The 25,289-nt window shown below is 37.9% G+C and overlaps 1 protein-coding gene across 1 annotated transcript in view; it reads right to left on the minus strand.

The window, feature by feature from the left end:
• CHSY3 (chondroitin sulfate synthase 3) overlaps positions 1 to 25,289 on the minus strand; it is a 229,889-nt gene that overhangs the window by 97,743 nt on the left and 106,857 nt on the right. The window lies entirely within an intron of this gene.

A 25,289-nucleotide genomic window follows, 5' to 3' on the forward strand; every position in this document is an offset into this window, starting at 1 on the left:
GAGGAACAGAAAAGAATATATTATGTAAAATACCTGCCATGTTTCTGATGTAGGATTTCTGCTTAAAAGAATCCTTTATAAAATTATTAGGTAAGAAAATATCTCGTTCTATGGGTTAATGATGAAAATGCTTTCAAATATCATATTATCTCTAGCTCAAGTGTTAGACAGGGACTGGCCTTGTGGCACAGTGAGTGAAGCTGTTGTCTGAGAGGCTGGCATCCTGTAAGGGCACCAGTTTGAGTCCCACTACTTTACTTTTCCTTCAATTCCCGGTGAATGGCCTTGGAAAAACAGCAGAAGGCAGTCTAAGTGTTTGGGCCCCTGCATTTAAGTGGCAGACTTGTATGAAGCTCCAGACTCATGGCTGGGACTAGAACCGGTTCCCATTTGGAATCTCAGTGAGTTCAAGGTGAGGACTTCAACTGCTACGCTATCGCGCCAGGCCCAGATTCTGTATCTTCTTGACATGATTTTAAAAAGTGAACACCCAGAAAGTTACTACATATTAGGAAAATATAGTCACATTTTCAGTCTGACACATAAAGGGTTTGAACAGATTGTTAGTTGGTGAAAACCCCTCAAATTCAATACAGCAAATATAATGTGTGTTAACCTCTAGACCGAATTAAATGTCCAGTTTGTGGAAGGATTTCTTCCAGATTGCTTTTATTTCATTTCATCTTTTAAAAGTGTGGTTCAGACTCCAAATTGCATTTAACAAATACTGATGCATGAAAGGATTTCAGTTACAATTAATTATTCTATTTGTAGTGTACCTTAAGATATTCTTCTCTCATAAATTCCATCTGACATAACACATATTCTCTGGTGTGAATAGAATTAATTTGTATCAAAAACAGTGTTGAGAATTTTGTGTTACCTCTTGATACCACAACATACTTGGTAATGTGCTGTGGTATGCCTGAAATGGAATAAAAATAACTTATTTGTCATGGTTGAGTGGTAGGAGATAAGTGAGTGGCCACTAACTCCAACCCCTGGATTTGTGAATGTTAACTTTTTTGGATAAAGGTTTTTGTAGATGTAAGTATTCTGAGATGAGAGCCTCCTGGTTTATCCAGGTTGGGTCCTGGATTAGGATTCTCTAGCGTCACTGGAGGCAGGAAGGGTGGGAAGGTGGGCCTGAGGGATGGAAACAGGCAGTGAGACACAGAGTGGGAGAGGGAGATCATAGGGCAGACGGGCAGGCTGGAAATTTGGGTTTAATTGTATGTTGCAATCTGAAGTGTGAAATTTGTAGGTAGAGTAGAGGTCTGGAAACTTGGGCAGATTTTCTTTTTTTTCCCTTAGCAGCCTCAAGGCTATGCTTTCTTTCCCAGGCAATGTCAGCTTTTGCTCAAGGTGCTCTCAAGGTGACTTCAAGAGGCTCATAGTGTTCTTGGCATTTTGTTTTTGTTTGGGGGGGGTACAGTCTGTTTTATGATAAATATTAAATCACACCTACAAAGTAATCTCACTAAAACACCTAGGCCAGTGTTTGACTAAACAACTGAGCAGTACACTAAAATTCACCTCAATGGGCCATAAATCCAAAGACAGTATCTCGCCAGAGACAGAACAGACAGAAGAGATCCAACAGAAAGATGTGTTCCCAAGAGAAGGAAGCTGGCAACCTGAGAGTTCCCTGGAGTGTGCAGTCCTGCTGAGACCTTCCTTCCAGACATCTGGCCTCCAGAACAAGTCTTCATTGTTCTAAAGCAGCCAGTCTGTGGTAATGCATTACCACAGCCACAGGAAGCTAATACAACAACTGTAGAGAGAAAAATCTACCTCATCACATATAATTACTTTTAGTTGATCAAAATCCAAACTTATTTTCTATTATGCTGTAATGTTTACTATTCCATATTCATTTGCATCTATAAAGGATAAATTACAAAATGCAACATATTGAAAGCAACAAGTACTTTGCATTTAGAATCAGTAATAAAAAGTTGGCCAGTAAATAAAGATGGCTAAATACAGTGATGATAACCAAAGAAGGAAATTAGAAATAGAGGGCTTTATCTTCACTCATGATAGCGCTAAAAAGAAGATATATAAACAAAAGGAAGACTCATGACAATTTAGGTGTCTGCTGAAAGCACTGGAGGGGAATGCTCAATCAAGTACAACTAAATCGTTTGGATTGAGTGATTAGGAAAACAAGAAGTTGACTAGAGGCACTATGTGTTTCTGAATGATGATCTGGGCACCATAAGGAGGATTAAGAGAAGGAGGAGCAAATACGCATTTAGAAAAGAAAGAATGGATGATGAAGTCCTAAATGTGGAGTTAAGTTGAACTTGAGAAGTTGGTTAAATGTCATAGCCTGAATTTTTTCAAGAAAGTCATTGCTGAAGAGGACAGACAATTCCATGATCAGTTTTTAATTCAACAAATTAAAATGCTGAGTGCATTTTTATTACTAGCTCTAAACTGGAAAAAAAACTGTAAGCAAGCATGATATAATGAACTCTGCTATTAATAACAAACATTAATATTACAGGATCACTGATGACATTTTCCATCTAAAGGTACAACCTCTTGTTTTCTATACATTTTATACTGATCCATCCAAAGGGAAAAAAAAAAAGATTCATTTCAGAAAACAACACCTGTAAGAACAGGTGCTGCTGTCAGTAATGATTAGGGAAAACACATAGTGATAATAACTTTCTACCATGTCAGAATCATAAAATACTTTCAGAAAAAGCTTTAGAAATAATTGCATTTTACATAGACCAACAACTTCAGCTTTCTCATAATTTCAAGTAGTTTCTTTCAAAGAAAAATAATGATTAGACAAAAAGATCACATAATATAGCACTTCCCTTCAGTAGGCATTCTTTCATGTGCTTTCTGAATAATAACTTATATAGAGCAGAGGGTATTATCCCCACTCTCGATATAGACACTGAGTCAAAATGTGGTTAAAATCTTGCTTAAGATAATGCAGTTACTAATGGCTAACCCATGATTTTACCCATTATTCAATTTGCTAAGCCACACTATACCAGGCACTACATGCTATAAACAAAGCTCATATTTATTAGGATTATGTGGCAGGAATATAGTCTTCGTGGTTTTTTTAAGTGGAAACAAGCTTCAAATAAAAAGAGCAATTGTGAAATTCAAATTTTCATTTATCTTTTGCTTTTCTAAGCTCAGTGAAGACTCATCTCTCCTTCACTTTAGATATCCTTTCTTACAAATCTGTTATACTTAGCAATCCAGAGTGCTGTAACAGAACTCTATCAAAGCTTTTTAAACAAAAGAGAACAGACAAATGCACTAGTATCGTTTTAACAAAAAAGACAGCACATTCTAAATGAAAGTAAAAAGTGAGCCATCAGATGAATTACCCAGTTTCTCTTAAAACTTTCATTTCCGATGAAGCAGAACTTTGTTTAACCAGCTGAGTCAGAGTTGTTTAAGGGCCAAAACCCTATGCCATCAGATATTTTCTGGGTCAAAGAACTATATCCAACTCAAAGAAGTCAGGATACACGAAGGGAAGAAATTACAGTGTGAGGTCTTCAAGGCATGTCACACCAACTTTTCAATTCTTAGGTAGGGCTTCATAGACACTCTCCTCTTCCAACATGGACAAAACTAACAAGCAGAAAACTCTAGGCAACTCTGAACTGACAGTGAAAAGGTTAAGAGAAGTGGCAACCATTTTTGCCCACCATCCAAATCTTTCTACCAGATTGGTCCTTGGTGTTGGCGACCAGTTGCCACAATGACAGCTCTTCAGGCAGAGGGATGAAGACACCACAGCCTTTGCCCTACAGGATCTTAGACACTGAACATATCATCTTGTTCAGAGGGCCCAGGCCTCACTGGCACTCTGCCTGAAAAATTGAGTCCTTTTGCACCACAGTGCTTCTGGCAGCTGTGGCTGCTACTGCTGCTATGCTGCTGCTTTCCTACTCAAAACCTGCTGTGGGATGCACAGAAGATACATAAACAAATGTGGGACACACAGCTGTCCCACATTATCCCCAGGGGATGGGTCCTTGTTCCCTCACCGGAACAAAACCTTGTGGATATTCAAGTTCCTTTTTAAATATGGCACAGTGTGCACACAGAAGCTATTCATATTTTCCTGTATGCTTCAAATCATCTGTAGATTACTTTAGAGCAAGTAAACTCCTAAATATTGGGTAATATTTATCACTTTGATTTTATTTATGGAATATTGGTAAGGGCAAAGAGGGTCTTATGTGGTCAGTTGAGATGAAATTTTTCCCCATTTTTGATCTGTACTTGGTTGAATCCCTAGGCATGGAATTCATTGTTACAAAATGTTGACTGTACACCACTAGAGTACCTGTGTCTTCACCTTCTGTGCCCTGAAAGACATCATTTGATTCACTAAATACTCAGGGCAGCTCATCTAATAGGTGAAGAAACACCCATGCCTGTTCTAATCTCTCATCAGTACAAAAGAGCTAAGGAGTTTAGATGTTTTCCAATTGCTCCCAAGACTTGTTTCTAAATTAATGAGAATCTCAGCTTGCCAGGGAAAATTTCATAGTGTTCTTAACTGATATATTTAGAAACTATAGCCCCATATATCATAAAGTACCACAGTATGAAAACAAAAATCTATATTTTTAACACTGCCACAGATATAGTGGGTCCTACCTACAAGGTGCAAATTCTAAGTAGAGGATATATTAAAAATATAGAGATCTTTGTCAAATTATTTCATACAAGTTGCATTCAAAACAATTACTGAGTGGTGGACCTTTGGTACGGTGATGAAGGCATAATGACCCATACTGGAGTACACAGATTTGATTTTCAGCTTTGGCTCTTGAATCCATTTTCCTGCCAGTGTAGACCCTGGGAGGTAGCAGTAATGGCTCACGTACTTTGTTTCCTGCCAAAGACATGGGAGGTGTGGGTTTAATTTCCAGATCCCAGAGTCAGCTCTGGCTCAGCTTCAAACCCAACCCTGACTGTTGTCAGCATACAGGGAGTCCGCCAGCTGATGGAAATTCTGTCTCCTTCTATCTTTCTGCCTTTTGAATAAATAGGGTTTTTATTCTTTTTTAGTTTTTGATTCACAGAGAATTGGTTTAAATCTGGAGTACAGCACAGCTTGAACTTTATTTTCCCAATAAAATTCCTATAGATTCCAGTTTTCCACTACTACACATTTTGGGGTAGTAGCAGATGATAGCTTAAGTAGCTGGGTTCTTGCCATCCATGTGTGAGAACTGGACTGAATTTCCAGCTCCTGTTAGGAGTGTTAGGTTTGTGTAGGCCTTTGGGGATTGAAACAGCAGATGGGAGTTCACTATCTCTCAAATAAACTAGTATATAAAAATTGAAATAATATCCTTAGAAATGCCATAATATAAAAAACCACTATCAACAGGATGAAGATTAGACACATCAGATTGGAGTAGCCGAGGAGTCTTTCAACCTTGTACACATGCACTGGGACCAGAAAAAAAAAGATTCATCATACTCTCCCGTAGCCCTCAGAGACCTTCTCCTGGTGCTGATGAGGTGGTTAGCATTTAAGGTACCTGACTACATTCAGTAACATCAGAAAGTCTCCCCGCTTAGGCAGCAAATTACTAGTATACTCCACTTAGAAGTATAGCTTAACATAACACACATCATGAATATGGATGTAGTAAATCAGTAACAAATACATGACATTAAATGCTAGTATTTAATAGTTACTAACACGATTTTATTCTTGTAACTAACACCGATTGAATAATAGGTTGCCTTCCAAGGTATTGTATGCTTTGCTTTAATAGTCTGATTCACACAAAAACTTTGTCAAGTAAGGGCTAGTATTGTCTTCACTTCGCAGATAAGACGCCAAGGTATAGAAATGTGAGGTCCTTCACAGAGTAACATAGGTACTACTAACAGCATAGGGCTAACACATGGTAAAGCAGGAACTAAGAGCAGATCCCAGGGTGCTGGTTTTAGAATCTTTCATCACTTCCCTGGCTCCTGTCTTTAGCACACAATGAATTGCAACTACATAGTTGAATACAAAGACACTGGAGAAATCTAATGCCATGAAAATAAAGTAACATAGCATTTCCCACCCACATTCACAGTTACTCTTTTTCACATTTTGCTGTCCATAGTCAACTGCAGTTCAAAAATCATAAAATGAAAAATTACAAGAATAAACAATTCATAAGTTTTAACTCAAGAGGCACTCTGAGTAGCATGGTGAAAGTCTTGTGATAGCATGCTCCAATCCATTACGCATGTGAATCACTCCTTTGTTCAGCGCACCTAGGCTGTATGTGCTACTTAACCGTTAATTACCTCATAGAAATCTCAGATATCAGATTCATTGTTAAAGGCATTGCAGGTCTTGTGTGTAAATAACTTGTATTTTACTTAATAATGATCCCAAGCACAAAAATAGTAATGTTGATCATTGGGATGGGCCAAGGAAGCCAGTGAATGCTTCCTTCCAGGGCAAAGGTCAAAGTTCTCAACTCATTAAGGAAAGAAAAACAATTATATATTGAAGTTGCTAAGATTCTCAGAAACATCAAATGATCTATAAAATTATAAAGGTAAAAGAATTCTGTGTTTTTGTTGTCACCCTTCAAACATCAAGCTATGGAACAGTGCACATTCAGATAAAAACGTATTAAATTTGTGTATGTAGAAATAGCAAAAACACAGCACATCTACAGTTTAGTATTATTTATGGTTTCAAGCCCTACTGCAGCCCTTGAAACATCTCCAGGAGATAACATGAGGGAGAACTACGATACATATTAATACACAAGGAAATACAGTTAACAGAATTCACACACATATAATTAATAGAACTGGAAAAATAAGAGATTATTCATAAAGAATTCACACGTTTCCAGAGGAATTACCAACATAAGCACTGACATTTAAATCTCTCTAGATGAGCTGAGTAAGAGTGTGCGTAGCTAAAGAATAAGAAGAAGCCAAGAAATTCTCTTAGGCACTGTGAAAAATACAAAGACGTGCAAAGAATAGAAGGAAAGCCAAAGGATGTGAAAGAACCATTCCAACACCAAACAACAGGCTTTCGGGGAAGGAGGAGTAAGAGGAAGAGGAAGAGGAAATGTAAATCAGTAATGGGGTAAAATATTCCAAATTTTAGTGAAAGCTTAGAGATACTCAAAAGTCAATTATTGCTCAGTACATGAGAAAAGATATATATTTTAAAATGCAGCCACTAGGGAAGCCAGTATGAAGACTGCTCAGACAATTGAAAATTGATCTACTGCATGACTCAGCTACCTCACTTTTGGAAATATTTCCAAAGGAAGTGAAATCTGCATATGAGAAAGTGACCTGCAACCCTATATTTCTAGTGACACAATCAACCATAGTGAAGATCTGTAAACAAACCTGAAGCCCTGCAGAAGAGAAATGGACAAAGAAACTGTGTACATTTACTCCACGAAGTACTACTCAGAAATGAAAAAAATTAAATTCTACCATTTGCAATAAAATTGTCATAATTAAAGACTCTATGCTCAGTAAATAAGTCAATCCCCAAAGGACAAGTACCATATTTTTGTCTGATATAAGGCAACATTCATGAAAAACAAATATATAGGTGAACAAGTATGTGCGTGTATTCTCACAGATGAACTATGTAATGAAGACTAGCATACCAGGAAGCAAAGATACCTGGTAGTACACATTCCTACTCCCAGATAAAAGGAGGACTCCCAGGGAAACAGCTAAATAAACCTCAACAATATGATCATCGATTTTCTACCTTTGTCTATACTTGCAATGCCATGATGTACATATGTAGCAGAATGTGAATCCTGAAGCAGTTACTAACGGATTATACTATAGTAATAATATGAACGTGGGAAGGGAGAGTGGGATAGCAGAAAGGGGAGGGAAATGAGGCAAACCCCATAACTACAAAACTGTATCATGGAAAATAATACAAAAATAACTTAAAAAGAGAACTATTATCAAAAAAGGAAAATTTGCTTTTCATGTTCATTTACCTGAAAAGAAAACAGAGAGAATGGAGGGAAAAGAGGTGGGAGAGGGAGGAAGCAGGAAGCAAGAGAGAAAGAAGCTGGGCCAAAGCCAGGAGCCTGGACCTCCTTGCGGGACTACCACGTGCCTGGTAGTAGGTGCCCCTGAATCTGAGCTATCATCTGTGAGCTCCTCGGATGTATTATCAGCAAGATGGATAGGAACCAGAGTAGGGGGACTTAATCAGACACTGGGATGTGGGATGCAGGACCTTGCAAGTGTGGCTTATGCTGCACAACACCTGTGTCAAACAGCTGCATCTTCATGATGAACTCTCGGAATTTTTTTTTACTCACTCATAACTCATCCTTAATTACATCGCAAACAATCCAACTATAACTAAATATATCTAAAAAATGAACTCACCTAATCTTAAGAAACCCTTTAAATTCCATTTCCTGACCTTTATCATTAATGTTATTACAAACACCTACTCAACACAGACAATGTCACAATATTCACTTTTCTGACCACACTTACCCTTGCATGTAAACTGGCTCCCCCAGTTATGTGGAACAGAGGCTTCCTCAGGTGTGCACAGAGTAACCATAAAGATGCATATGACTAAAATAATGCAGTCACAGCAAGTTTTCAACCAAGATACATTATGAGACCGGCCTCCTCCCAATTAGGGGCAGGACAGTTACAGAACAAGAGCAGTGCACATGGATCTGAAAGTCAAAACCATGAGAAGAACCATCCTTTCCAATGGATTCAGTTCAACTCTGAGTCCCTCCTCTAAGTCGCCCGCTTTGGTTACCCACCTCCAATTCATCGACTCTTAACATTTGATTTTATATAGTTTCTGATTAATCATAAGTTCTTTATTACTTGAGATGCTGTGACTAATGTTCATCCTGATATTGACTCGGAACTCACTGCCTATACCATGTGTTACTTAAAAATCTATTACATTGCAGTTTCGATTTTACTAAATTTTGTTGTGTCTTGTTTCTTTTTTACAGAATTAAACCCACAAAGACTAGTTCTTTTGTTTTTAGAATTAACTCCTTCATAATTGTTCGATTCAGCAGGAATTTCTCTTTACAGGAATACATAAATTATTGAACTGTGTCCAACCTTTAGGGCATTGTTTTCCTCTGAATTTACAATTATATAACTGACTCAACAGCTAATTACATATTGGTTTCCCAAATTTATTCCTTGTTTTCTGTCTTTCGTAATTATTAGATTTTTATATTCTTTAGTTACCATGAGCTTCTTGTCACTTCCAGGCATTCTGTTTATTACTGAAAGTATGAGCTTATTGATTTGATTGAATTTTTCCTCAATCTTATGTAGCCTTGAGAAAATTTAACACTTTAGCATTTCAATTTTTAAAATAGGTGCAGAAAGGGGAGCTCAGAGTCTATGGCTACTGAAATGCAAAGGCAATGTAGAACATCAGGTTAAGCCACTATATTTTATGCGCGTATCAGAACAGCAGCTCATCAGAGCACCACTCCCTCCACTTACCATCTGGTTTCTTGTTACTGTGAATGGGAAATTAGTAGATGAAGGCCTGAGAATCTGGGACTTTGCCACCCAAGTGGGAAGTTTGGATGTGGTTCATTTGGAAAGTGAACCAGCAGATACAAGATTACCTCTCTTTCTCTGTCTCTATCTCTCTCATTCTTTCATGTAAAAAAATGGATGAACAAACACATCTTTCTCAAAAAACAGATATTCAGGGAAGATACAAGCTCTCTTAGAAGGTTAAACAATCTTTAGATTGCTTTCAGCATTTTTTAATTAGACCCAGCTCTGCCTGTCTTCCTTTTTTAAAGATTTTATTTTTATTAGAAAGGCAACGTTATAGAGAAAAGGAAGGAGAGAGAGACACACATAGAGAGAGATTGAATCCCACATCTGCTGATTCACTCTTCAAACAGCCTCAAAAGCCAGAGCTGGACTGATCCAAAGCAAGCAGCCAGGAGCCCTCTAGGTCTCTCATGTGGGTGTAGGGTTCCAAGAACTTGGGCCATCCTTCACTGCCTTCCTAGGCCATAAGCAGGGAAATGATTTGGAAGCGGAGCAGATGAGGGCCAAATCAGCTTCCAGATGGAATGTCAACATTGTGCATGTGGAAGCTTAGCTGTTTTTTTTTTTTTAAGCTTAGCTTCTAATACTACCCCCACTGGTACACATCTTCCTTTTGAATAAAGTCCTAACTTACTTTCTCTGCCAGCAGAGTGGAAGTTCATTAAATAAGCACCATTATTAAGAGTTAACTAGCATGTCCAGGGCCATGATCACAGGGTGTTTTTAGTAATATTTTATTGATTATCCTTGCAAAAGGATAATCTCTACTATGGTTATTCTATAGTTAAGAGTTGATCACAACTCATGCCCCTACTTGCTGTGGGAACAACATTTCTGTGCGGTGAACCCACAAGAATCATGATTGTTCCATGACTCACTGGTACATTATTGCATGGGCTCTCAAAAAAAAAAAAAAAGATTTATTTATGTTTATGTTTCAGTGATTTTGATTCATATTCTTATATGTATTAAAGAAGCAATCAATGACAGTGTTAAATATATCTTGACAGTAGGATGCTGGACTTTATGCCGTTGTATATACTTACAATGTCAAGGTATACTTAAATAGCAGGATAATGAATTTTGAATGTTGGTGAAGGACTATATTGTTATAAAAATAGGACAGGAAACAGTGCAGGGGTAGAGACAGTTGGGAGGGGAAAGGGAACTCCCTGAGCCTATGGAACTGTAGTCATAAGAAAACTTCAAGAAAATGAAAATAAAGAAAGAAGCAACCAACGAGTACAAATCTTTATCCTGCCAACGAATTCAAACAACCTAGATGTAAGACATATCATGAAATTTTTCATCATTCACCATCCCACCAATATCTGCATCACCATTTACTATTCTCCACAAAGGTTTCTGTGTGAAGAATTTAGTATATGTTTTTTATATCTTTCACTCATGATGTACTTGTAAATATTAATTTCTATTTAGTTAACAAAAATAGGATAATACTTTATTTTCTCTATTTAGATGTTATTTCCCATAATAGTACACACAGATGTATCATATTTTTGGCAATATCTGCATAACAGCTCAAAGATGGATATTATCAATTAATAAAATCATTAACTTATTAATGTGAAGTATCAACCGTGCTAATGTTGAATAAATTACAGTGTTTCCTTTGCTGGCCGAGTTTTGATAACACTACCAGCTCATTTTCCGTACACTTTGCTGAGTCTCTTGCTTTCTAACCTCTTTCTGTAGGTGTACAACTGTCAGAAAAGATGAATTTATTTATGCAGGCCAAGTGCAACTTGAACCCTGTGCAAATGATCTCAGTGCCCAAGATGCTTCATTTTGTCACATTTCAAGTTTTTTTAAAAAATGCTTTATTCATACTGTTGTATAATACTACATACAACACTAAAATCGTATTTATTTAGAAATAGTGGTATTTATGCAATTTGTAAAGGTTTCCCAATACAACAATGTTTGTATTTGGGGTGGATTCAGTATTATGCTTTACGTTAGCAGATGCAGTCCTTTATAAACGTCCCCTTAAGCTACAACATGCTGTTTTGAAGAGATCACATGTGGAATTTAAATTGTTTCTAAACAGGAAAGAAAACAAGCGGAAGCTAAATCAAATTATTCTCCCCAAGTCTTATTCAATAGGACACAGTCCAAGAGGGTTAACATTGCAGTTGCCAAGACTTTTATCTGATTAGATGGAATTCACAAGTCAAAAGAGCTTAAGTACAATCTTGTCGCAGTTTCCTGTGAATTAATCCTGGTTATGGAGTAACCAAAGTCCTAAGACACCACTTAGCTTAACAGTCATATCTCGGTTCTTAGTGTTCACATATCACGGAGATACAACTTACAAATTGTACATAATAAAGTTTGTGCAAACCTTTAAAAGGTTTGAAAAAACAGTCTTCAAATACAAGGTTCTGCTTTAAAAGTGCTATAGAAGCACTTTTAAACACAAACCACAGGTAACTGTTGATGTTCAAGCAAGAGAACAAAAAAAGTCTCCTGCTAATGCCCTCTTTATACTAACTTCATGGAGTAGAGAAGTTTTACTTCTCCCACCCATGAGTTGATATGGAAGAGTCATGTTTACTGAGGATCCCCAGCTATCAGCGTGTGTAATATATGAACAAAATGTTTCATCTTTGATCGCTAGTTACAGAAAAGAATAATTCAATTATACACTAATGAATGGATGCAGTAAATATCATAACACTTACACAGCACATCCTAGTGACGTAGGGTCTTAGCCTCATACTTTACAGATACGCAGGTTAACTCTGCTCCTGAAGGACTCCAACAGTCTATTGTCCAAATAAGAACATACATTCGGTGTCAACTAAAACATCTCTAAAGGTTCCTCTCAGAAGTCTGACTAGGGGGTCAGTGCTGTGTCACAACAGGTTAACCCTCCCACTGCAGCACTGATATCCTGCTCCACTTTCAACCTAGTGCCTTCCTAACATGCCAGGGTAAGCAGCAAGCAGCTGGGTTGAGCATGTGGGCCCTTCCCACACACGTTAGACCCAGCTGAAGTGCCAAACTCCTGGCTTCAGCCTAGTTCAGACCCTATCATTGCAGTCATTTGGGAAGTGACTCAATAGACAAAAGCTCTGTTTCTTTCTGTCTCTCTCACTGTGCCAGTCAGCCTTTTAAATATATAAAATATATGTTTTAAATAAAACCATGACCAGATGCTTTAAGTTAGAGGAGCTGCAGTATGGTGGGTGGCCTTTGTCTTTAGGCAATAGGTAAAGGAACATCTGAGAATGAGTTCTTGTTCTTTTTCACGGCATGAGCCAGCTTCTTGCAGGCAAAATGTAAGGGGCACAGGTTTAACAAAAATTTTTTATGAGAGAAGTACTGTACTATAAAATTATGTCACCAAATGACATAAAAAGAAGCTTTACTGTATCAATGAAATCATTTTTACAGTATCTTCTTGGTGTGATACTTTCTTGGTATGATAATGTCAATCACAAAAACAAAGTATTCAACTCTGGTCAAATAAATACATTTCATCTTCTGTTCACTTCAAGGTATAAAGTGAAAGTTTATAGATATATAATGGTACTTCATATAAGCTGCAGAAAATTGAAATTAAAATATATTTTTTGAAATCCATGAATTTTTTTCATAATATGCATTTTCCATGAAACTTTTGAAGACTGCATATGTTAACATACTCCATGATTTAGGGACAGAGCAAAAAAAATTTGATTATATAACTACTCTCCCACTGTTTTTCCTGCAACATTGGAGAAAAAACGTAGATGGAAAGTCAGTTTCACTCATCCAAACCTCGTCTGCTCTGCACACCACATACGTGTGTATGTTTGAAGCATTCAACATTATCCGCTTAGCCATTTTTAATTAGATAATACATTATCATTAATATTGTCACTATGGCATGTAATAGATCTCAAAGTCTTATTTCTCCTCACTGGAACTTTGGGTCCTCATTGACCCTTATATATAGTCCCCAGCTTCCAGTAACTGCTACACTACTCATTATGTTTTTTTAAGGATTTATTTATGTAGAAGGCAGAGTAGTGAAGAGATAGGGCGATAACAAAACAAAGTAGTCTTCCATCTGCTGGTTCATTCCCCAAATGCCCACAGTAAGCCAGGGCTGTGCCAGGCAGAGGCCAGGATTCATGAAGTCCATCTGGGCTACACACATAGGTGACATGGATGCAAGTACTAAAGTCACCATTTGCTGCCTCCCAGGATATACATTCACAGGAAGTTGCATCAGAGTTGCAGTTGAATAGATAATCCAATATGGAATGCAGGCATCCCACACGGCAGCTTAGCCTGATGTGCCACAGAATGCATCCCTCTGAGCTTTGACAATAGCCGTCTTCATCCTATGCACCTCACTGACATGTGGTGAGGTGAAGTGCAGATTAGAACTTGTAGCAAGTGCAGTGACAGCAACAAAGAATAAAACATAAGGACCAAACAAACAAACAAAAAGCCAGAGAGAAACAGGTGTGTCATAGTACAGTGTGTTAAGCCACTGCTTGGGATGCTTGCATCCCATTAAGGAATGCTTGGTTCAAGTCCTGGACGCTCTGTACTGATTATCTAGACGCCTACTAATAGGCATGGGAGGAAATGAACCATGGCTGTAGTTCTTGAGCTCTTGTTACCCTGCACTTGAGATCTAGATGGAATTTTTGGCTTCTGCATTTGGCATGACCCAAGTCCTTCTTTGTGGGCATTTATTGAGTGAAGCAGCAAATGGGAAAATTTCTATTTCTGTCATTCTGTATTTCAAACAAGCAAATCTTAAAAAGAAAGCAGAGAGAGAGAGAGAAAGTTGGAAAAAGAGAGAAAACAAATGTGCTAAAGTAATTCCTACAGACCTAAGTGGGAAACCTGGGTTGAATTCACAGATCCTGGCTTTGGCTTCAGGAGACAATTGTGCAGAATCAACCAGGAAATGACAACTCTCCTCTCTGCCTGTGTCTACGTATGTCTTTCTCTATCTCTCTGCCTTTGAGTAAACAAAAAAAAAAGCACAGAAATTACAAAATGTTATCAAGGAACAGAACTATTTGAGTACACTTTTCAAAAGTTTATCCAAAACATGTATTGGTTACTATGCATAGATATCATGCATAGATATCATTTTTGCCACAAAAATAAGCTAACCTTCTAATCTTATTTAGTGACAAGTGTTTTCATTACCCTTGTTTTCCAGGATAATGCCATTTTGTTTAAAAATACAGGTAAATACAAAAGTTCATTTTTTGATTTGGATGTGTGTCAGGCAGGGGGCTCTTGAGCACAATTAAAAATATACGCTATGTGAAAAGAAGTAAGTCCTACATGGGCTGATGATAATGGTTGGATCAAAGATTTAATGAGAGCCCAGTGTAGTGACCTAGCAGCTAAAGCCCTCGCCTTGAACACGCTGGGATCCCATATGGGCTAGTTTTAATCCCGGTGACCCCATTTCCCATCTAGCTCCCTGTTTGTGACCTGGGAAAGCAGTCGAGGATGGCACAAAGCCTTGGGACCCTGCACGCATGCAGTAGGCCCAGAGAAGGCTCCTGACTCCTGGCTTCGGATCAGCTCAGCTCTGACCATTGCGATCACTTAGGGAGTGAATCATCGGCCGGAAGATCTTCTTCTCTGTCTCTTCTCCTCTCTCAATATCTGACTTTGCAATAAAAAAGTAAATAAATCTTAAAAAAAAAAAAGATTTTATGAGCAAAGAAAGTGGACCTCAGGAGAGCCTACTCCTATGCATGTACTAAGTCTACATTCTGTTAATATAATTTAAAATTATATTTAATTAAAACTTTTTAAAATAAATTAAAATTTATTTAATTAAATATAATTGACATTAGATAATTATATTATATTCAATTAAAATTATTTCCTGTTTTCTCTCTTCTTCTTTCATATTTTCTTTTCAAGGATACTGTTTGTTTATTATCTAAAAGGCACAATTAGGAAGATAGGGAGAGATAAAGAGAGATCTTTCATCCAATGGCTCATTCCCCAAAGCACTCCAAGAGTCATGATGGGACCAGGCTGAAGCTAGGAGCTACACCTGGGTCTCCCATGAGGGTGCAGGAACACAGGAGATGTGCCATCTGCTGCTGCATTCCCAGGCACATTAGCAGTGAGTTGGATCAGATATGGGATGCTAGCATTGCAGGCAACAACTCAACTCACAACACCACAACCCAGGCCCAATCATTTTTTTCATCCAATTGCAAATGAGGTTTTAAGGCGCTAACAAGCAGAACAGACTCACCTAACATACATAAGTTAAACAAAATATAATAAGATTCTGCTTAGTGATTATAAAAAGGGTAATGATGCATTAAAATTGAATCACCAAAGTAGCCTGCTTGTATATATTTTTGCATTTATACTGGTAGCACTATTTCAATTTAATTAGATACTGATCAAACAGAAAAATCATGAAAATGTGAAGAAGTGCTCCTCACTTCCTGGTTCCTACAGTTGAAATGAAAGCAAACAGCATTCACTAAGAATTACGGCTTCTCAGGCACTGAATTGCACCAGAAGAACTGTTTGTGGAGAGGTGGGTTTAGACTCAGGAAAAGCTGGATGATAAGCCAGGGATCACATTGGTCTAAAGAAAATGGTTTGGCTACTAATCTTCGCTATAAGTTAGTACTGAACTTGTAATTGGTTAGGTTGTATTTGTAAGACACTTGGGGACCCTGTGCAGTTTTTGTCTTCATGTCATGCTGAGACCTCAAATAGTACTTCATTCACAGTAGGAAAAAAATCAATTATTCTTGCATGAATGATTATGATTCCTAAAAGCAGTTAAAACTAGATAGAAAGTGAAATGAATCAAAATTATTTCAGCACACTCATAAAAATTTGAACAGTTTATATTGGTAAAAGACAAAACTGAAAATACTTCCCCTCTTATTTTTGTAATACCGATGATGTCACAGGATCAGATACTGCAACATGACAAACACACATTTAAATTTGACTTGTATATTTTTCTTACACTTATAGAAAGTGTAAGAATGATGTATCGGGCCCAGCACGGTAGCCTAGCAGCTAAAGTCCTCGCTTTGCATGCATTGGGTTCCCATATGGGCACCAGTTCTAATCACGGCAGCGACGCTTCCCATCCAGCTCCCTGCTTGTGGCCTGAGAAAGCAGTTGAGGATGGCACAAAGCCTTGGGACCCTGCACCCGTGTGGGAGTCCTGGAAGAGGCTCCTGGCTCTTGGATTCAGACCAGCACAGCTCTGGCTATTGTAGCTGCTTGGGGAGTGAATCATCAGACAGAAGATCTTCTTCTCTGTCTCTCCCCTTCTCTGTATATCTGACTTTGTAATAAAAATCTTAAAAATAAATCTTAGGGCCCGATGCTGTGGCCTAGTGGCTAAAGTCCTCACCTTGAACGCACCTGGATCCCATATGGGCACCAGTTCTGATCCCAGAGGCTCCATTTCCCATCCAGCTCCCTGCTTGTGGCCTGGAAGGGCAGTCAAGTTTGGCCCGAAGCCTTGGGACTCTGCACCCGCTTCAGAGACCTGGAGGAAGTTCCTAGTTCCTGGCTTTGGATTGGTGCAGCTCCAGCGGTTGCAGCCACTTGGGGAGTGAACCATAGAACAGAAGATCTTCCTCTCTGTCTCTCCTCCTCTCTGCATATCTGACTTTGCAATAAAAATAAGTAAATCTTTAAAAACATGAAAAAAAATTCTTAAAGAAAAAAAAAGGATGTATCTACCAAAAGAGGATAGTAGAAATGATTTCAAATTTCAACATTAACTTATTGTAACAACAGGACATTCTGTAACTTATGAATTAACTAAAAATACCTTTTCCTTAGAGATAATAGTTAAATACATTGAACTTATTTGCAGTTAACTTGCTGTCACTTTAACAGACCATTAAAACCCTGATTTCGTGTACAAACATATTTAACAGTAATGTTTAACAAAATTTTGATTTCATGTGGAGCTGTTAGTGAAAATTATTTACTGATGCTTATGCATCAGCTTTAGAGAGGTCCGTTCTGACACTGCCCTCAACTTCAGTTTCACTGTTCCTCTATGTAGGTGATTATGGCATCATAATTGTTAATTAACTATATTTTTTACTAAAGGGTTGGCCATTCCAATTCAAGAAATATGTAATATTTAATGTGAAATTTGTTCGTGCAACTTCATTCAAAATAAATGTGCAATAGATATTTGCATATTTCACAAAGATAAAATCTGTTGGCCCACATGTTTAAGATTAAATCTAAATCATACTGAAAACACCAAGTTTTGAAACACCTTAGTAGCAGTTTTTTTTTTTAACATGGTGACAATCATTTCATCACCTTCTTACACTTTACATCTTCTAAACTTCAGCTTCTGCTAAAAGACTAACACATTCGCTTATAAAACAGCCTATGGATAGTGTAGTTTACTGCATTGTTTTCTAGCTTTTGATGAGATTGAGATCAAAGAAATTCATGTTCCACATGCCTTTTTACTCTTCTTTAATGATGGTATTACTAAAGCGGTCTCCTTTTTAAAAAGTTTACCTCTGAGCCAGCATAGACACTTGGATTTGCGAACATACTTTCTATTTCAGAAGACAACACTTAGCTGCTAACACCCAATTCAAGGCAAATCTAAGGGAGAAGGTGAAAATCCAGGTGTTCTCTGCCAGCAACAGCCAAGCGCAGTCACAGCTGTACCATAAACACCTGTGAATGTCGCTGGCTCTCGTGCTCCGGAAACATCCCTTCTGCTTTGAAGCTCAAAGGAGTCATTTTATCTCACCCCACCATCCTAGTCTCCACAGAAACCAAACCTCCAGGACGGCACCACGCACTGTCTCTCACAGTATCACCGCCCGTGTGCTCTGTGTGCATTTTCCAGTTCTTCGCATCACTACGATTCTGAATGCTTAAATGTTTCCATCATGTTTATGATCATTAAACATTACTCTCAATCTTTTTAAATATTTATTTTATCTTGCCATAATCCAAACTTGAACGCAGTCACAGGTTTTTAAAATTTAATTAGCTCATCCTAGTGTTTTTTTTTTTTTTTAAGATTTATCTATTTTTATTGGAAAGGCAGATATACAGAGAGGATGAGAAACAGAGAGGAAGATTTTCTGTCTGATGGTTCACTCCCCAAGTGGCTGCAACCGCTGAAGCAGGGTCCCAAGGCTTTGGGCCATCCTTGACTGCTTTTCCCAGGCCACAAGCAGGAAGCTTGATGGGCAGCGGGGCCACCAGGATTAGAACTGGCGCCCATATTGAATCCAGTGCATGCAAGGTGAGGACGTTAACCACTACGCTAGTGTGCCGGGCCCCTAGTGTTTTCTTTTGCACTGTACGTCTCTCAGATCTATGAGGTGGGGTTGTGTGTTCCTGACCTAATTTTCCCATTTGCAATTCATTCACCCCATCATAAAACAACTATTTATTTCACCTAATGATGCCATCCGTCAAATTTCTCATGTTGTTATTTATCTTCTCATGTTGTTATGACATCTTCTTCTCTATTGTTTTCTGAATGATGCTAATGCCTTGTGAATCAGTCATCCAATCAGTTGGTATCTTGATTCCCTGACTTGGATGCCACCTATAATTCTGTATTACTGATCTTGACAGACTTCCTTTCAGAATATTGTCATTAACCCAGTCCTTACCTGGAAGTTTCCACCTTCATCATCCTTTTATATATCTTACCTTATCATCTTAGCCTGCCCATTTATTGAAATACTAAATTCAAAACTCCCCCTCCTTCTGAGTGGCTTTCCCTGCCCATCACCACTCTTTCAGCTCCACGTATTCCTTCGTGTGGCTTTAATTTGGTGCTCTGCTATTACAGTCACTGCCTTATAAATGTTTAACTCCTGGGAGCCCAAGAAACATACTAGCCCTGTTTTTTAAACGATTTCGCCTACTGTCTGCAGCTTGTCGGAATATCTAATGTTGCCAGAAGAAAACATGTAAGCGGCTGACTGGTTTTTGTTTCTTCTGAGAACACAAATCTCATCAAACTCAAAATTACCAGGAAATTCCACTGTGTTTTCTAATAAACTCAACTTCCTATTCTCCATATGATTATTTTAATATATCTTATTCATCCAGTTTAGTTGGAGAGTTGAAATCCAGTGTCTCCCCCTACTCGTTCTTAAATAGTGATTATATCTTTCAGTTTGTTGAGAAAAAAGGAGCTATTTGTTGAGGGTGAGCTATTTGTTTCCCTTTTTCCTATTTCGAATTTGCCTACATTTATGTTCACTCAAGTTTTTGCTCTTGGAAGTATTTTCTTCACCTTGTACCACCATTGTTTTTTCTTTTCTGTTAGGTCATTCTAATCAGTATTCAAAATCATGGTCAAAGATTTTGTTTCCTCAAAAAATGCATATCTATATTGATCTATTTTTTGCCATCAACTATTTTTCTTTTTCTGCTTCAAAGCCAGTCTTTGTAAGATTTGATACACCTTTCTCTCTTTCTACCATTTATGCATCAGTACACACTGATCTGATGTCTGTCAACCATACTTTTGAAATTTCTCCAGGTCACCTTCAAAGTTCCGGGTTGCCAAACTCAATGATGACATCTCTAGCTTCATTTTTTAGCTACAGCTGACACAGCTGACTCCCTATCTTCTTGAAATGCTTTCCATTTTCACTCTGATACCTTTTGTGTTGTTTACATAGTAATGGTGGTCAGGGTTGTTTGTTTGTCTTTGGTGTTATTTCCTTTCTCCTCTAGTTGGCCTTCAATAATGATGTTGCTAAATAATTAATCTCAGGTCATGTAGATTCTCTGAATTTGCACTGTCTTTCAAGAGTAAATTTACCTGATCCCTGACCTTTAAATAGCACACGTATTTGTTAGAGATTTATGTATACCTGTAACCCAATTCTAACTTCTCTCTCCCAGCTCGACTCAATTCAGCTGTGTACCTAACATTATCATGCCAATATGAAACTTGCATAATCTTGGCATGAACAGATAGAAGTCCTGATTCCCACTTTTTCTCTCATCAATCCAGTCTTCATACTATACCCATTGTGGTTTGCTCAGTTTACTCTGCATATGGGAATTGACAAGTTCTTTTCTCCTTCTTCCAAATCAGCAGGCCCTACATACTTCCTCTCCAAAAGTTATCAGTAAACAATCCCCCCCCTTTTTTTTATTTTCTTGGCTACTACCTTTGTTAATCTATAATTCTTTTGCACAGATATTGTTTTGAGAATAGTAGCTAGCTCTATTGCATTCCTGATTTTGACTCTAGGAATACCTTTCCACTATTCTTAGGAAAAAAAACTCTCAAGTCAGCCTTAAGCAATGTGGCCCTACCAATGTGTTGGTCTTATGCTCTGACACTCTCTCAGGAAGTATGTACCAGGGATCCACACATCATCACTTTCTCCAAATACACCCACCAACTATGCCAGCCATGGTTGGGTCCTTATTCATCGATTCACTACACGTACTATCCCCCCATTGCTTTCTATGCTATAACCTTACTTATTTCACTTAATGTATTTATTAAGAATTATATTTATCTTTTTCATTTGTTTTATCTTTGTTAAACTGTTCCAGAAGAACTTAGGCTTCTTAGGGGTAGGAATTTGCATTTCTGTTCACCTCTCTATCCCCTGGGCTTATTAGCACAATGAAGTGGACAGAGTTGATACTCAATTATCAAATTGCTTAGTGAACAAAATAAGCTAAGCAATGCATGAGCTCATCTGACTCTGGTTCAGAGTTCTCATTACAGTACTCCCATTTGTTACAGAATCATAAAACCGCTATGGAGGCCTTGCATGGCGAACATAAAAACAGTCTGATTTTGAACCTAGAACTAAATTTTAATTAAACTTGGCAGGAAATATTTTTTTCCAAAGAAGTTAAGTATTATTTTTTTCCTGTCTTTAGAACAACCATATAAATATCATAAAACTTACGCATACTTCAGGTGCTTTTCTGATGATTTCTTAAACCAATTCTGCCACATGACAAAAATTTCAATAAACAAATAGTCATTAAATGTGAATTATATTTAAGACAAGTACTAGACAATGGTACTGCCAAAGAAAATTGTTCTGTCAGTTCTTTTCATGTAGGATTGTAGATTGCTGATATTCTAACATTGCTTCAGAGATGGTGTTGCATTATTACTGTTCCCCAAAACAGAAAATACAAAAACGCCTACAGAAGGAAGACTGTGAAATAAGTCAACCATCTCAAGCTCCCACCTAAGATTTCGAAGTTCTCTCCAGATACGCAATTGAATGCAATCCTTCAGTTTTGAGCCCCTTATCCCTCTATTAAACACCAGTGCCAGGAAAACATTTGAGGTTAATTTATCTAGTATTAAAAAAGCAGGGTAAAAGCAAACAGGTGACTTCACAATAGCCACCATAAAGTTCTGATTCAGTACAGCAAAGAAATACAAATAGAAAAACAAACAACAAAAAAAAAATCTCTGACTTGAGGAATTGTTCTGTGCTTTATAATCACAGTTTGCCCCAGTAACAAACCAGAAAATGTAAACTACTTTTCTAAACATGATTTTGTGTTTCTACCAGTCAGAGTTAGATACTATGTGCCATTATAACAACTGAAATTTCTCTAGGACTCTATCCTGGAGGCAAACTACTAAATTAATGTGCATATTTTTTTATTAACAAAATAAGGCATCGCTTTGCCAAAAACCCTCTCCTCCTAACTATAACAGATACAACAGAAAAGTGACTGACTTTTTTCTCAAATGCATCATCAGTTAAAAATCAAAGTGAAACTTTAAAGAACACTTTTATCAAACTTACATAAATATTCTATATTTCAACAAAATAAAATCTGAAAATCTTTCATATGTTCAGGGTGCGATCAAACAAAACAATGAGAGTGGCTTTTCAAAATCAGTGGGCAAAATGAATTGATATTATAATGGAAATCTGGCATTTTAAAATTATAATAGAAGGTGCAAGTACTTCAAAACAAGAGTTTTGAATATTTATTTTGCATAGATCTAATTAAAGATTTGCTTGAATACTGTCTGGGAGGGAAATGCATATTAGTGGGATGTTTTGCCACAATAATTTTATATGCAAATTAAGACCCAGAAGATAGTAATGATATCTGTTAATAAAGGAGATGCTTGAATCTTATTTCCAAACTTTCTTAAAATTTCTTCGAAAAAATTTTTTAAGGTTTATTTTATTTTTACTGGAAAGGCGGACATACAGAGAGGAGGTGAGACAGAGAGGAAGATCTTCCATCTGATGACTCACTCCCCAAGTGACTGCAATGGCTGGAGCTGAGCCAATCTGAAGCCAGGAGCCTGGAGCTCTTCCGGGTCTCCCACATGGGTGCAGAGTCCCAAGGCTTTGGGCCATCCTTGACTGCTTTCCCAGGCCACAAGCAGGGAACTGGATGGGAAGCAGGACCGCCGTGATTAGAACCGGCACCCATATGGGCTCCCGGAGCATGCAAGGCGAGGCCTTTAACCACTATGCTATAGTGCCGGGCCCAAAGTTCTTTGAAATTTATCATTTATAGTTTCTGGTACTCTTTCTCCATATATCCCAATTTAAAATATATAAACACCTAGACACCTGTAAGATACAGCAAAAAATATTTCTGTATTTTCTTAAAGTTTAGAATATGATTACTGTGGTTTTAATTCATACTATTATAATCTTTATATTACAAATTTTAAGAACAACTTCAAGATTTTGAAAATAAGCAAAGCTTTAAAATCTTTACCTTATACATCTTATAATTACTACATGTATTTTAAAATACTGGATAGATGTATTAAATATTTATTTGGAAGAAAAAAAGAGAAATAGAAAGGAGAGGAAGGATGGGAGAGAGGAAGCAGCGAAGAAAGAAGGGGGAGAAGGGAGAGAGGAAGGAAGGAAGGAAAGGAAACGAATCTCTCATGCGCTGGTCCACTTCTTAAGTGCCTGCAAGAGCTGGAGATGGTCAGTCCGAAGCTGGGGCACAGAACTCAGTGCAGGTGTCCCAAGCTGGAGTCAGAGAAAGAGCCAAGACCAACCCAGGCTTTCCAGTGCTGTGTGTCTCTATGCAGTGTCTCAAACACGCTGTGAAGCACCCACCTCTCTTTATCTTTTCTCTTCATCTTACAGTATCAGCATTATCTATTTTGAGCAAACACCTTTTATTTTCTTCTCTTTTGGTTTAGTATGATGGTCCCAGCTAAGTAACATATGCTTTTCTGTCACTTTTGGTGCCTTAAATGTTTGATAGCAATAATAATACAGATGAAGGCATGCACCAATCATCTTTGCCTTGGACTGGGTTGCCAAGAGGCTGATTCAAGCACACATGTGCCATTACAGAAGCACTCCCAGGGAAAGGGGCTCAGGGAAAGCAGAGCAGAATGAGCTAAGCCCCAGTGTGGGTTCAAGGTTTCAACTAACTGAGCTTCAGTCTAATTACTGAGGGAGCAATGACTTCAGAAAGCAGAGTTCAATCTACTGTAAGGCAAACGAGTCATTTTATATATGCACATATGTGTACATATACACATAGTCACACACATAAACACATATATGTGTATATACATTACACAAATACACATACATGCATACACATATATGTACAAGTGTAACTTCTTTGTGTGTAAGGCATGTCCTCTTGGTCTTGCTGGAAGCAGGGGTACTCTCTGCAGAAGCACACAGCTGGGATTGCAGGCAGCCAGAACATGGAGTTCACTGCTGAGCACCGAGAACCCTGACCACACAAGCAGGGCTCCAAGCGCCACTGAAGAGCAGATAGCTAGGATCTTTCTTAGTCATCTTATCTGGTCATCAAGAGCAACTTGTCTTTGCTAAAGAATTAGTTTTCCAACTTTCCTACCACAGTGCACTAGATTACGTACCAAAAGTAATAATTTTTTATGTAACCAACCAGAGGGCCCCAAGTTATCCATATGAATACAATGACAGAACTCAGGGAAATCTCGAAAGAACCAGTCTTCCTGCTTCCTCAACAAAGATGATCAAGACAGATAAGCTGCAAACTGTTTATCTCTGCTTTTGACAAAAAATCATCAGTTTCTCTGAAATCCAACCATTTGTACACTTTGAAAGCCCATGAACTTTGAAAGTGCTTGCCTTTTCTGACTCCCACCATCATAGTGGCAGACTGCAATTTATAGCTACACATGACACTCTCCTGAAAGTATTAGGCCACAGAGGATTTATCATAGACCATTAAATGAGCAAATTCCTATGTAGGATGAGATTTCCTCATCTCCTCAAAATTAAATGTGGGTAAAGCAAGACAGTTTTGCTAGTTCACAGATTTTCACAATCTCCAGTACATACTATTACCAGGCTAACAAATCGTGAAGCAAATTTCAGAATGGATGCTCTGTTACACAATATGGAAATTGATGCTCTGGAATCTGACAGTTGCATTAAAAACAAAACAAAACAAAAACAAAAACAGCTTTCCCTGTGCTTTGGCTTGGGTCTGTTCTGCATACAAGATGATTAGTGTTTCCATGAAAATGGTCACTGATTAGTGGCTGAAACTGATTCTTCCAATTTTAGTGTATGTGTTGCCAAAGCAAGCACTGAAACTGAATTTATTTTGAAAACAGCTTATCTAAGACTCAGTGGAAGGACACCCAGAGCCACTTCTGAGGACTCTTGCTCAAGAGCTCTTGAGTTTGTAGATGTTAATGATAAGAG

Source organism: Ochotona princeps, chromosome 19, assembly GCF_030435755.1.
Source record: "Ochotona princeps isolate mOchPri1 chromosome 19, mOchPri1.hap1, whole genome shotgun sequence".
NCBI classification, from domain to species: Eukaryota; Metazoa; Chordata; class Mammalia; order Lagomorpha; family Ochotonidae; genus Ochotona; species Ochotona princeps.